The sequence below is a fragment of the Triturus cristatus genome, chromosome 9 (assembly GCF_964204655.1).
Source record: "Triturus cristatus chromosome 9, aTriCri1.1, whole genome shotgun sequence".
Taxonomy (NCBI): Eukaryota; Metazoa; Chordata; class Amphibia; order Caudata; family Salamandridae; genus Triturus; species Triturus cristatus.
This window is the reverse complement of record NC_140592.1, coordinates 49169509-49184303: the sequence shown is the minus strand read 5'-3', so window position 1 is coordinate 49184303 and position 14795 is coordinate 49169509. Positions and strand designations below refer to the sequence as shown.

The window sequence follows — 14795 nt, the reverse complement described above, 5'->3', positions numbered from 1 at the left end:
ACACGCATGTGCACTATGCAGCTGTTACGTGGTACTTGCCCATAACACAGAGACATTCTCGTTTTAGTTGAAAAGAAAGCTTTTGGGAGCTTCCAACAATGGTTCGTAGATTGCACCCAGCGGTGTAACACAAAATGATGTCCCACCCCCTCGGAACGTGATAAGGGGCCTCAGAGTCTCACAGATAGTCACTGGTCTTGGGCTGAATGGGGGCCCTTATAAGGTGTGGGCCCCCACTGAGTCGCTGGGACTGCAGAGATCTGTGTTATGCCCCTGACTTTCATGTTGCCAGGAAACGCTGGCCTTCAATAAGCACAGTTTAACGCAGGAGTTCCCGCGATGCAGAAAAAGTGGCAGTTTAATTTTTCAAAGGCACGCATGTGCAACTGTGAAAAACGTTGTTTTGCATCAAGGCCGGTGCACACTCCAGAAAATATGAGCTCGACTTTTTAAGCCGTCAACTTTATTTTTGCCGTCACAGTTAACCGATCCATGAGTCTAGATGAAGAAAATGTTGATAAATGAGTGGAAAGGAAAGGGACAACAGGAAACTGCTCCGTTCCCACATTACCGTTCACCCGGGAGGGTATTTTGGCACTGAACAACAGAAGTTTATTGTTACCCAACGGTACTCATTTTACTGACCTCAGTAGGATGAAAGGCTGAGTGTCCAGCTGGGATTTGAACCTGCGACCATGAGCTCAAACACAAGTTCCAAAGGTGGACGCAGTAGTCCACTAGGCCACCAGACCCAGAAGGACCACCATACATTCTGCCCTATCCAAGCCCTACGCACACTCTCTGGATCATTGCCTTTGACCCATGACAACGCCTTTCCCACACTTGTGTAGCAGTCCACCACTACTGTAGCTACGTTCGCACTGCTTTAAAATACAATAATCAATATAACATTTATTGCACCTTGCCCATTTCTTACATTAAGCATGCTTTTTTGCAGAATGTCTGAGGCCTGGTGCCAGTCTCAGATATTAAGCCAAGAACCCAGGTAAGTATGTAAATCCATAACACCAGTAAATACTGCAGAATTAATGAATCTGCCACAGTAACCATGTAATCTGTTATACAGTGGATAATCCACAGGTTTCAGCACAAATAGTTTGCAACTCGAACGGTAACTGGAAGACAGCCTACGAAACGCAGTTCAACTATTGAAACTTTACAGATAATCCTTCTCACCTTCTGTCTGTTGTTACATTTAGGAGAAGTGAAACTTTCCCAGATGGTGTTATCATCCGCAGTATACCTGGTGTGCTGATGGACTGGAGGTATCACCCCCAATATACCTGGTGTGCTGATGGACTGGAGGTACCATCCCCAATATACCAGGTGTGCTGATGGACTGGAGGTACCATCCCCAATATACCAGGTGTGCTCATGGACTAGAGGTATCATCCCCAATATACCAGGTGTGCTGATGGACTGGAGGTACCATCCCCAATATACCAGGTGTGCTGATGGACTGGAGGTATCATCCCCAATATACCAGGTGTGCTGATGGACTGGAGGTACCATCCCCAATATACCAGGCGTGCTGATGGACTGGAGGTATCATCCCCAATATACCAGGTTGTGCTGATGGACTGGAGGTATCATCCCCAATATACCTGGTGTGCTGATGGACTGGAGGTATCATCCCCAATATACCAAGTGTGCTGATGGACTGGAGGTACCATCCCCAATATACCAGGTGTGCTGATGGACTGGAGGTATCATCCCCAATATACCAGGTGTGCTGATGGACTGGAGGTATCATCCCCAATATACCAGGTGTGCTGATGGACTGGAGGTACCATCCCCAATATACCAGGTGTGCTGATGGACTGGAGGTATCATCCCCAATATACCAGGTGTGCTGATGGACTGGAGGTATCATCCCCAATATACCAGGTGTGCTGATGGACTGGAGGTATCATCCCCAATATAGCTGGTGTGCTGATGGACTGGAGGTATCATCCCCAATATACCAGGTGTGCTGATGGACTGGAGGTACCATCCCCAATATACCAGGTGTGCTGATGGACTGGAGGTATCATCCCCAATATACCAGGTGTGCTGATGGACTGGAGGTATCATCCCCAATATACCAGGTGTGCTGATGGACTGGAGGTATCATCCCCAATATACCAGGTGTGCTGATGGACTGGAGGTATCATCCCCAATATACCAGGTGTGCTGATGGACTGGAGGTATCATCCCCAATATACCAGGTGTGCTGATGGACTGGAGGTATCATCCCCAATATAGCTGGTGTGCTGATGGACTGGAGGTATCATCCCCAATATACCTGGTGTGCTGATCGACTGGAGGTAGGAAGTGCTTTGGTGTTGTGTTTTCAGTGGGAAACACACTCCCTACATATCACAACAGTGGTACCAGTTCACATTTATATTCAGAATCTAGAAGCTCACCAAGGAGAGATTCACAATTACTGTACCGGATATCTACAGTGGCTCTCCAAAACATCTCATCTGTTCAGTGACGTCCTGCTGTAGAGAAGGCTTAATGTTTTAAATTATTGTATTCCTATTATGGGGAAGGAAAGTATTGCATGTAGCATTACCATCCAGGTATCTTACAGAAAAGCATATCTTTACAAAACTGAAAATAGGAGTCATGCCCCAAAAATATCCTGAGAACTGAAGCTTTGCTGAACAAAAAGTCTTAGGTGACTGACAGAAAATCAAAATAAAGAAACAGAGTTTTGAGCAACGTACAGGTGTGACCTAAACAGCAGCACCAGGCTATCCCAATGAGCGGTAAAGGGAACACATCTGGTAACAGTAGTAATACAGTAACGCGTAAAGGTAGATGTGATATGCCAGCGAGAAAGACACGCACAGCAGAAAATGGGAATATCGAGCTTTTAGCTGAAAGGGAGCTGGGTGGTGGGAAGGGGCACCTGGAAATGTACACCTCGGAGCCTAGAGACATCTTTGTGTAGTCTACTAGGCCATGGCCAAGCTATAGAGAGAGTTAAGGTAAAGCTTTGGAGGTGACTTGTTAACCCTGACAGGTGGGTAGCATCCAAGAATGGTCATCACATGCTAAGGGCCAGCAATTTTAATCATCAAGAGGCTTCGCTTTTGGGGGTGAGTGACAAGTCTGAATGGAAGTGATGTCTTTATGGGCCACCCGAAGATTAGGTGTGGTTGACACGTCAGTGGACTCTAGGACAGCAACATTGGCATTTTAATCCATTTTGGATATCATAGACAGTCGAGAATATGTGTCACCAAAATTTCTATGACACCGTAGTGTAAACCCTTGAGACTGGGCAAAATTGGGCATATGTTTTACTTCAATTGACCCAAATTTCCGTTCTAGTTTATTTTATTCAGTTTAACAATATTTTTTTTACCTTTAAAACAAACAAGATAAACTGAAAAAAGGTAAAACCTTTGGGCACGCAACTTTTAAAATCATTTAAAAAAAAAACCTTTACTATATCTCTACATAAATGTTGCTGTTTTAGGTTAATAAAAAGTCTATCAGTCATTTCTCGTGAAGTGACGTTGTCTCCTAGCAACGGGGGACCTGTGGCGCTTAAGTCACTATGTCTGGCTGGTGTAAGAAGAGTAAACAGATCATTTATTGTAGGGACGAAAAGAGCTGCAACGTCACAGGCTGGACTCGGCTTCAGCTCTCACATCACAGCTTGGAGTTTGGAGCCAGAATGGTCAGTTAAGGACCACCATCATCTCAGGTAGCACAAGCCAAGCTTGTGGTGCAGCACGAGGCCTCATACACGTGAGAGAAGATGGGAAGCTGTATATTAAGACCACCAATACCGAGGATGCAACCAAACCATCCTGTTAATATGAAAAAGTCAAAGCTAATATGAAAACATTCATTTATTAGAAACAATTGCGTCTTTATTAACGAATTTGCCCGTGATGAACTCCACATCAAGACTCGCAAATACACAGTCAGGCAAGCACTGAGACCTAGGCCCGAGGTTATTGATTGATGGGTCACAGGTGGGATGACACGTAGCCGCCAGACAAATGCACAAACAGGAAACCGTAAATCGATGCCAGAGATAGGTGCAGCGACAATACAATGGTCAAGGGAGATTTGCCAAATAAAGCATAGATGGCCGGAGGGTGTACGCACGCTCTTAAAACACCATATAGTCAGATGCCACATGAGTTAGTCACACAGAGCCAATCAGTACACAGCACACGCTTTGATCACGCACTCCCCATGCTGGACATCTGGACACAGTACTCACTGGCCACCTTGTGTCCATGCAAGGTCAAGACCCACCTGTATTTTCCAGTAGAGAATTTATTTAAGACTCCAAAGGCAGCATCGTATTTTCCACACCCTATATGGATCACCGGAAACCTTTATTGCATACAATGAACTGTATAAAAGTGGCCCGCAGACCGATTGCAAATTGAGACAGTCCTCAGACCCTATGCTTGTAACTGCTCTCCCGGGCCGCTAAGTTTAATTAAACAAACATAGGGGAGAGGAGTTGGCCTAACGGTTAGGGCGCTCGACCTCGGAACTGGGTTCGAGTCTCGGTAACGACGCTAAACATCCTGTGATTCTGGGCAAATCACTGGGGGGCATATGTATCATCATCTCCATTAGTGATTCTCAAATAGCGATTTTTTGAGAATCGCTATTTGAGAATTGCAAAACGGGATGTATTTAAAAAATCGCACAAACTGTGCAATTTCCTAAAATTCCTTAATTGCGATTAGCAAATTGCGAAATCGCAATTAAGGAATACCTTCCCATTCATTCCTATGGGCCAGGAGGCCCATAGCAATGAATGGGAAGTCCTACTCAATTTGCGAATCGCTATTTACTAATCGCAAATTGAGAATATTTTCAAAGGTGCAGGGGTGTCATGATGACACCCTGATGCACCCCTGAAATCAGCATGTGTGCACATATGGCGCACATAGATGCCCTAAGGGCATGTATGTGCACCACATGGCACTTTGAAATATGCATAAAAGTGCATATTTCAAAGAAATCGCAACTTACCACCAACTTGAAGTTAGTGGTAATTTGCGATTTCTTAAGGAGAAATCGCACAACTTGGGTGCGTGTTACATTGCATTTAAGAAATCGCAATTTGCGATTTCTTAAATGCTTCAGCAAACTTAAGAAATCGCTAATTTAGCGATTCCTTAAGATTGCGAGGCTGAAATGCCTCATACATCTCCTTTTGCGATTTTGTATTCGCAAACGCTGTTTTTTTGCGATTCGCAGCGTTTGCGACTACAAAATCCTTTGATACATATGCCCCTTAATCTCCCCGTGCCTAACAAAAAAAAAAAGAATGGAATGTGTGTCCTCATGTAACGTAACTGGTGCTATGTAAAGCGCTCTGATACCTGGTTGGATTCGGGTCAAGTTCGCGCTATATAAAACTCTGCAAAAAAAAAAAAAAAACCTGTTCCTGTTTTGCCAAAAGCCTCTTGTTTTTTCAAGGTATTCATGTTCAAGTAACAATACATCACAATCCAATGTATCTTTCCAGCAGGGAGCTGTAGCTTTTAAACGGTCATTTGCTGGATTTACCCAGTTCGGCATTACTAACCCTCACCACCCAAAGGTGTCCTAGAATTGGGGATTTCTGCTTGGGATTAAAGATCATGACATCTCAGCTTTGCAGCAACACCTCTCCTGTCCGGTAAAGCCTCAGGCGATGCAATATGCCGGCTGTAGTAGAGTAGGATCTGCACTTATGTTGCCCCCACTTTTTTTCTGATGTATACACTGGTTTCTGGCTATAGTCAGGCTCGGTCCCTGCTAATCAGGGCCCCAGTTCTCTGTTCTCTCTAAACGACTTGGAGTGCATATTAGATGCACTAGTGATTGGTTACTGTGGTGCCTTATGAGTCCCTAGTATATGGTACCATAGGTACCAAGGGCATAGGTACTTTACAGGCCTACCAGGGGCTGAAGCATGCTACTGCATCCTGGGTGATTAGTGTTAGCACTCCTCCCAGAGGTTCCTATATCTCACCATACACACACATATAAACCTATCAGCCACCCCTATTGCAGGCCCTATCAATCCTGAGGGCAGGGTTCTTGGTTTACAATGTGAGGGGGTGCCTCTGCCTGAGCAGGGCCCCTCTGCAGCTGGCAGGATCTATTCCCTGTGGCTGTTTGTGGATGCGGTTAAACCATATACTCTTAAGTGCATTATAACCTCCCGGTTAATGCTAACTTTGGAATGACTGCATCAAAACATGTCGTGTTTGGTGTCAAACAACTTGGAATCATACCCCCACATCAGTCCATGATGTGGGAATATGATCCCACCCTTCTAGAGGGGATGACATGTACCTACTGTGGTAACACGGTAGAAATCTGAAAGAGCCCTGGCATCACAAAATGGATGCCACCAGCACAGACACTGGGCTGCCCTCCTGCTGCTGACCGAATCTCACAGTGGAGGAAGCCCAACAATAGGCATCCTGTCACAAGGAGGTGTCGCCACCTTCCAGACAGGATTTAGTGTATTGGAGCTGGGTGGGTGCACTCTTAGAGTGCTTTGAAGTCCTGCACTGGGGGAGCAGTAGGCTCCTCTGTTCATATGCCAGCTCAAACCGGTTCAGGGGCTACCAGCCCCTGCTCTGGCGCGAAACTGGACAAAGGGGAGTGGGTGTAACCATCCACCCCCCTGACCCTCCTAGAGGAGTGGTCATAGAGCTAGTCCCTCCCTTTCTTTCACTATAAGATAGGTACACCTTGCCATCGCAAGTTAGATAACCCCTGGATGACGCTTTACAAGAAGAATCCTGGCCCTTCGACGTTCCACTACCTTTGGAAGACAGAAGAATCTCCCTTGGAGTCAAGGAGTGACTCCCCTGCTTGGCAGGCACCAAAACTTGAAACAACGGTCGCAAACTTTCCTGCTCCCGCCGGAGTCCGAAGTCCCTGCAACCCCAGAAGCAGATTTCCTGACCTCTCGTTGGACATTTTGAGTTCCCAGTGAAGCTGTGGCGTCTGGACCCCACGAGTAAGGAGGAACTGTAATACCTGGGAACTGTGCACTATTGTCGATGGCAACCCCTTCACGACGCTCAACAAATTTGTGCTTTGGACCATTTGTGGCCCAAGCCTCCAGCACGTTTTGCAGCAAAAATCAGAGCCCTACCATGTCCCGAGTGACCGTGGGCTCCTGTGAAGCATTTCCTCAAGAGGCGTCTTTGCAATCCCTTGGCCGTTGGCTTGTGGGTCCCTCGAAGACTTTCTTATCAACTAAAAAGACTCCCCTGGTTGCTCCAGGCCTGCCTCACTCACCCTTGCTGGGTGAGTCCCTCAGATCTTGCTGGTCTGCACCATCGACTTTCTTCACTCTACAAGAGACTTGCTTTTGCCAAGGCTTGTTGGCTCCAATCCGGTTGCCGATACCGCCATCAGCTGCAGACGTTGTGGGACACTCCGAATCCAGCTGCTGGTCATCGTCGATCTCTCCTGGACCTCGTGAGCGAAGAGCCAAAACACCATCGACGACCTGAAATCACCCAACATCCGTGGGCATCCATCTTCCTGGCCCCGGGTCACTGGCAAGTGACTGTGAACACTGTCCCTTCAATTTTCAGGTCTCCTACATCTTGAATCCAGCCTTGGATTCCACCGGACACTTCTTCAGTCGCCGCAAACAGCAAGTCTTCTTTGGTCTCCATAGAAAACAGCGACGCGACCCGACACCAAAAGACACCTATGCACCCGGCTTCCCTGGGTGAGGTAACTCGCGCACTTCGGTGCCCAAGTGTGTGTTGGCTCTCGAAATACTTACCCTGTAAGTGGCTTGCTTGTAGACTTCCTCGGAGTACCCTAAAACTTTAAAAATTTAACCGCGACTTGCTCCATTGTACTCAATAGGGAACCCGCGTCTGTGTTCTCACACTGCACGCGTCTCCCGTGGGCCTGTTACTTACCTGCTATCACTGCAGTCGTGAAGCCCAAGCGATTCTACAGGCCCTAGGCCTCGTCCCTCTGCAAGTCGACTTTCCTAAACCTCTTTTTTAGTATATGGTCTGGTACGCCCCTAGGGCCCCAGCCATATTTGTGCTTAACTTATTGTGAAACGTTGATATTTGAATGTGTTCCTGGCTTCTAATCTCATAAAGAGATTAGTAGAGTGTGTCTAGAAATAAATACATATATATTTGATATATATACCTGTGTGGTGTCCTTTCATTTGGTAATTCAAGAGATTATAAGGTAAAACAAGCTGCTTTACCCCGGATCTTCGTCTCCCCGATGCCCTATGGCCCCCGTGTCTGGGTTCTCTACCATCTCCCAAAGAAAACATCAAGAGCCTCGGAGTTTGGCTGGACAGATCCCTATCATTCAATACACAGGCCACGAAGCTGTCAACTACCTGTTTTGGCATCACGAGGATGTTAAAGAAAATCTTCCCCCTCCTCCCCATGGAAGCCAAACAGGTGGCTATACAAGGGCTTATACAATCACGTCTTGATTTTAATAATGTGCTCTATCTCGGCGCCCCAGACTACGTTTTGCGCAGGCTGCAGACAGTGCAGAATTGCGCAGCCCGTTTATTGCTGGAGATTCCTCGTAGACACTCTGTAAGGGCCGGACTGGTTAGCCTTCACTGGCTACCAGTTCGCCAAAGAGTTCTTTTTAAGGCAATGTGCATTGCCCATCAAGCCTTCTGGGACACTGGTCCAATTATTACTCGTAACCTAGTCAGTCACTACACGCCCAATAGAAGTCTCCGCTCCAGCCAGACCTTTCTAGCTGTGACCCCTAGAATAAAACGATCCAGGTGTGGCGGCAGGACCTTTGCCCACAATGCCTCCAGGACATGGAATGCCCTTCCACTTCACCTCAGAGCTGATTCTAACCTTACCTCATTCCGTAAACGGCTTAAAACCTTCCTTTTTAATTCACCCCTCTAACCTCGTTCCACCCCCCTGTGTTTTCCGGCTGGTTCTGGCTATCATCAGCGCTTGGACGCCTCAGGGCAGCAATTTGCGCTCTACAAATATAAATACAATACAATACAATACATTCCTCTGAGACTTAGCCTGAAGGCTGCTCTCCACAGCTAGCACTAGGATAGCTTTCTTTAAAAGGTTGTCTTAAACCTATCTACCATAAGAGTCGAACTGGACTGGTGCAAGGTGGCCACTATAACTAGTGACCAGCATATGCCAGGCCAACTTCTCACACCGGCCTTGCCACTAGACACCAGGGGTGATGTAGCAGATTAAGTGGTGGGCGGCAGACAGGTAGTCATTACACTTTATTCAGCTAATTCACAATTAAAGTACATCGCAAGACATCACATAGTCATACATAAAATCACTATATAAAAGGAATTATAAATATTGTTTTGTTTTACATTTAAAAAGCAAATCTGCATGTTCCATAAGGAAAATCAATGACTCAACTGAATACCTTCGTAACGTAAAATGCATGGAGCTGTCAAGAAATGGTAAAACACCTCCTAGACAATTCTTGAGTACTTAAAATGATCTAATTTATTGTAAATAAAACTATAAAACCAAGATCTTAATCTATACAGTAGTGTAATGGGTACGGATTAAGATTTAAATAACAGAGACCGTAAAAAAAAGCCACAAGGCAGCCATCTTTCAAGTGGAAGCGCCATATCTTTTCCTCAATTTTAAGGAATATATTATAAAACGTATTACTGCACTACATACTTCTGTAGAGTCCAGCGGCTGTAGGTAAAGCATTCCCATCTTATAAATTCTGATGTTGTCAGAACGTTAAATAGGAGCTAATACGCTTGAACGCCATGCCCTATAAAGTGTTCAAAAAAGCATAAAGTGGGTGGGCTTTGTTGGCAGTGATTATTGAAATTAATTAGTGAAATCCTGCCCCGGGGGTTGCCAGATCTTAAGCCATAGCAGCAACGGGACCAGGCTTATCACGTCCTCCAAATAATTCAGCCCAACCTCAGAATGGCAAATATATGTGGTCGCGCCTGGGACCTGCTAAAAGTCTTCAAATGAAGCTGTTTTCTTCCTTTTGCAAAATTTCAAAGTTGGAATATCCCAAGACATCCACCCCATAGAGGCCAACAGGGAGGCATTTGGACTTTAAGAGGAATGGCAACTGTGCGTATGTCCCAACTTTGACGCAAAACGAAAAAGCGCTTCCACCACTTTGGATAGCTGCTGCAATCCAAGTCTCAGGAGTGAACCCCAATTGTATTTTGAGTGGAAGGGGATTCCTAAAGAATTAAAATTGCTCACTTTGGCAACTGGAACCCCTTCGATTAGATGAACTTTAGTTTTGGTGCATTTGAGACCACTAATCATGTTAAAAGTCTTAGAACGATTTACTTTCAAATCAAGATCGCTCATGAAAGCAGTGGCGCAGGAAGGGGGATTCAGTGGGTGTGGGCCGCCCCGGGTTTCATCACTGAGGGGGTGTTTTAAACACATATTTTTGTCATTTTGTTAAGCCGGGGGTGACAAGAAATTTTCCACACCGGGTACCACCTTGCCTTGCTACACCACCGCATGAAAGCAGAAAAGGCATTCACCAGGATTTGTGAAACATTTGCGGTCCTCACAATGAGAAGTAAGAAATGACGCATCAACTCCCCACACAGTAAGGAAGCGAGCCTCAACTCCCCTACGCAGCAGTAATGAACCGACGCATCCACTCCCCTGAGTGTAAGGAACGGCGCATCAACTTCCCTGCGACCCTTTTGCTTGTTTTGCGTGACGCATCTAAGGTACTTTGGGAGTAAAGTGTCACATTTACCATCTACATTGAACTAAGTTATTTCTTCCATTTTAAAGTCTATTTTTGATTACAGTATTGTGGATTTTTGTCGTTTGGTCTTGTGTTAAGTCTAGTATTAATTACTTATTTGTCTAAACTGGTGTGGTGTCCATTTGTAGTATTTTCACTGTATTACTGTATGTGTTCACAAATGCTTTACACACTGCCTCTGAGATAAGTCTGTCTGCTTGTGCCAAGCTACCAAGGCGGTGAGCAGGGGTTATTTTAGAAGTGTAGCCCCTTACCCTGACAAGAAGCAAGGGTCCCCATTTGGTCAAAGGTATCGACCTCTGCCAAATAGAGACCCCCATTTCCAACATTGGTGGTCAGCGAGGAGGATTTGGACTTGCATTTGTGATTTATATAGAGTGATTGGTGTACACTACTAGTGAGTGCAGATCATAACGCAACCACATACTGCTTTTCTGTTCTCTGGTGTCCTCCTGGAAGTATTTTTGATACTAAGACTCTGGTTAGTTGGTGCACCTGTGAAGTCCTGACAAGATGGGACTTGACTTCTGGCGCATGTTCATGTATACAATGAGGGAGCTACGTGTGTTCTGCAAGGAAAGGGGGCTGCCTGTGAAGAGAAGGTCCAGGGAGGATCTAGAGACAGCCCTATTTCAATATGAACTACCACGCTGGATGCTAACACTACCAAATGAGTCTGAGGAGGAGGAATTCTCTGAAAGTGAGGAAGAAACAGAAAAAGATGAAGGGCTTCTGGTTTGTGAGCAGAGGCTGAGAGAGCCTGAAGAGGAGCTCGAGAGGGCTGAGGCCAAGAGGCCCAGAACCCAAGAAGAAGAAATATGTGTAGCTCAAGAAGTGAGCTTGGCTGGGTTGGAGGTGGAGTCCAGCTCAGACGGTGGCAGCAAAATTGAGTTATCTAGTGCTGAGGGAGCAGTACATACACCCAGAGATGTGGCGCCTGACTTGAAGGAGGGGGTTAACATACACCAGGGGGTTCAAGGATATGAGGTAGCCCCAGTGCTGCGCAGTGCCCCTGAGGTAAATTGGGAAACTGACGCAGGGGATCATGGTTCTAGTGGTGGGCGGGACACTCGACTGACTCTAGATGAGAGGTGCAGGGAGAGGGGTTCCCCCATGGTCGAAATCCTGGTGTGTGAGTGTGGAGACTGCCCAGAAGAGTGTGGCTTGAGTGACAGAGACAGTCAGATGCTGTCTTGCTCATCTCAGGAGAGTGGTGTGGAGTACATGTGCGAGGCACTGGATGGTGAGGTGAAGGATAGTTTGGTTAACACCTGTGGGGGGCTGTGTGATCCAATTGTGGGAGAGCATATTGTAAGTCCCTGTTTTCCAGAGCTATGTCAACACCTGTTGGAGTGTGAGTTCTCTGACCCCAAGGAGCTCACCTGGGAGGCAGACCTTTTGGTGGATTCCAGAGGGTCTGAAGAGGAATTGGGGAGTGACCCTAAGAGGAGTTGCTCAGGTATCTTCCAGCCCAGAGTGGTGGGAGAGGTTCAGAGTAGCCCAGCTAGGTCCCGGTGTAGTGGGAGGGTTGTAGGGCCTCACATCCTGTCTCCAAGGAGAAGGAGTGAGACTGGGATGTGTCCCGAAGTGCCCCAACCTCAGTCTCAGGACCTGGATGGTTCCTTAAGGGAACACCAGGTGGGGAGCCTAGGCTGTACTAGTAGTCTAGAGGGGGGTCTCCTAGTGTCAGGAGAACTGGGAGTGTCTGTAAGCACACCTCCATCAGTTCTGGTGTCTGGCAGTGCCACTCCTAAGAGGAGGGTGCAGAAGTCCAGATTGAGGGGTGAGAGGGGGAGGAGAGTCCCCTGTGGAAGAACCAGTGGGTCAGGGGCCAGCCAGAAGGGCCGAGTCTCCTAGGAATGACCATGGTGACACCACTTCTGTCCTGGGGGATCTTCACGCACTGTGAGATGGACAGGGGTCGGGACTACTTTGAGCATCAGGCCTAGGAGTAATAGCTCTGTGTAGTGGGCAGAGGACGAAGCCCGTTTCGTAGGACTGTAGGTGTCATTGGTGCTGCAGGTGCAGTGGCACTGAGGCCCAGAGGGGTGAGGGGACAACTAAACCCCAATTAAGGCTGTTTTACTATCCTTCCTTGCTTGCATCAGGCCCCAGGGCAACCCTTGTTGTGCCAGTGTTTTTTGGCCTCATACCAATGGCTCAAGGGAGGTGAATATTGAAGGACAGGCGATAGTTTAGTTTGGGCCTCAGACAGATGACAGAAGGGGAACGCGCAAGATCAGGGTCCATGCTTTTAACAAAGAGCCGATTAGACTGCCTGTTTCTCGAGGCCGTAGCTATCATTAGTGAAGCAGGTAAAGCGGCAATAGATCCCAGGGGGTTGAGGGACCACTGAACTGGAATCACAACTGTCTTACTCTGCAAAAGATGCACGGAGCCTTGCTAGCATTAGGACTGAGGACACCGTTGCTGCAAAGAGGGGGCAACCCATAGGGGCTCATTAGGTTCTGAAAGGAACAGAGGGGCATCTTTACAAGGAAGTGGCGGAGCGTGGATTTAGCCTCCTTGGCTTACCGCCGCGCTCCGCCACTTCTGAAACACAGAGGGGCACCGTATTTACAAGAATACCGTGCAGCCTTGCGTTTCCCTCTGCACTGGTGCTAATTGAGCTGCCTAGAGGCAACGCAGGCACCCTTGCATCATAGTGCAAGGGTGCCTGCATTGAGGAGAATGATTGTTTATGTGCAGGAAGGTCTCCCTTCCTGCACATAACTCCATGTTTAGCACCAAATTTGAGGTACAGAAAAGTACCCCTGAAATGATCTCATACTCCCAGCCCACTGCGCTCAGCCTTACTACTCCCACTCCCCCCAAGTCTTGCCATAAAGTTTTGGACGTGGGCCCGCATTAAAAAAATAAATTCTTAGGAGGCTCAGAGCAAAAATGAAGTTTGAAGACCTCTCCTGTAGAGCGTCTATATCTTGCGGCTTCATTCACGAGCGCAGACGCGGAGAGAGCTGCAAGGAGTAAATAAATGACACTTGAAGTACAAGTCCCCCCCCACATCCACCCAATTTACACTCACCTTAGACACACTCCACGTGCACTGTCCGACTCCCAGTTCCACCTCTTGGTTCTTCTAAGGAGGACAACCAGTGACTTGCTGGGACTTCCAACACCGGAATCCTGGCTGCTAGCCTTCCCTCTACGCTGGTGTGATCCTCTGCCCCTAAGCACCCTTTATACCCATCCCCGGGCCACGTCAAGTTGTGTAACACGATCTCCTCGCGAACCAGGGCGCCTCACCTCAGGAACAAAGCTGCACCAGTCTTGGAGACGCTGCCCTCAAACTCTTGCAATCTGATGCTGGTACAAAAATACACCTTGTTTGTGGATATGGTTTCATTTTTTTGGACCTGAACTACACAAATATTTGATCAGTTGACTGTGTACAGATCCGCTTTTCTAATGAACCCTCCCCCTCGTGAGGCAGGCGGTACTGTCAGTATACAGAGCTGAGTTACCCAAGCCTGAAAGGTGGCCAGACACTTCTAAGCCCTCTAAATGTTACAAAACAAGTCCGGTTATCCCCTGCTCTTGTGTGCTTTTCTTCTGTCACCTGGTGGCACGTGCTGCCACACAACAGGTGTCAGTTTGGAACAGTACACCCCAAACACTTGCTGTTTAATGGAAAAACACTGGTTGGAAAGCAGAGACCCAAAGGAGCCATCACAAAGCATCGCTGGTTCCGCATCAGGAAGCGTCGCACTGATATGACGCAGGATTGCGGCTCGTGCCGAGAAGAAGCTGGCTTTACTCAGGCCACAGAGTGGTAGAAATCTGCTCCGCCATACTCAACCTTTGTATACAGCGTCCACGTGCCCTGTCGGGGCAGGGGTAGCTCGGTGGTGCGAGCGCCTGCGGCTGCGATCTAGCTGTAATGCCCCGAACACTATCTGTTGGGTTACGAGAATCTCGGAAAAAAGGGCTTTTGGGGAGAGGGAAGAATTTCAATTTTTCAGCCGAGATTGCCTACACCATTGTGTGATGGGAAG

General features: G+C 47.3%; 1 protein-coding gene across 2 annotated transcripts in view; it reads right to left on the bottom strand.

Annotated features, from left to right (window-relative positions):
* The window catches only part of SLC26A6 (solute carrier family 26 member 6), a 209031-nt gene extending 194706 nt beyond the window's left edge, over nt 1–14325 (bottom strand). For both annotated transcript variants that reach the window (XM_085624368.1, XM_085624367.1), the window contains exon 1: nt 13826–14325. The gene's annotated coding sequence lies outside the window, so the exon portion shown is untranslated. The remainder of the gene's footprint in view (nt 1–13825) is intronic.
* Between the last annotated feature and the right edge of the window lie 470 nt (nt 14326–14795).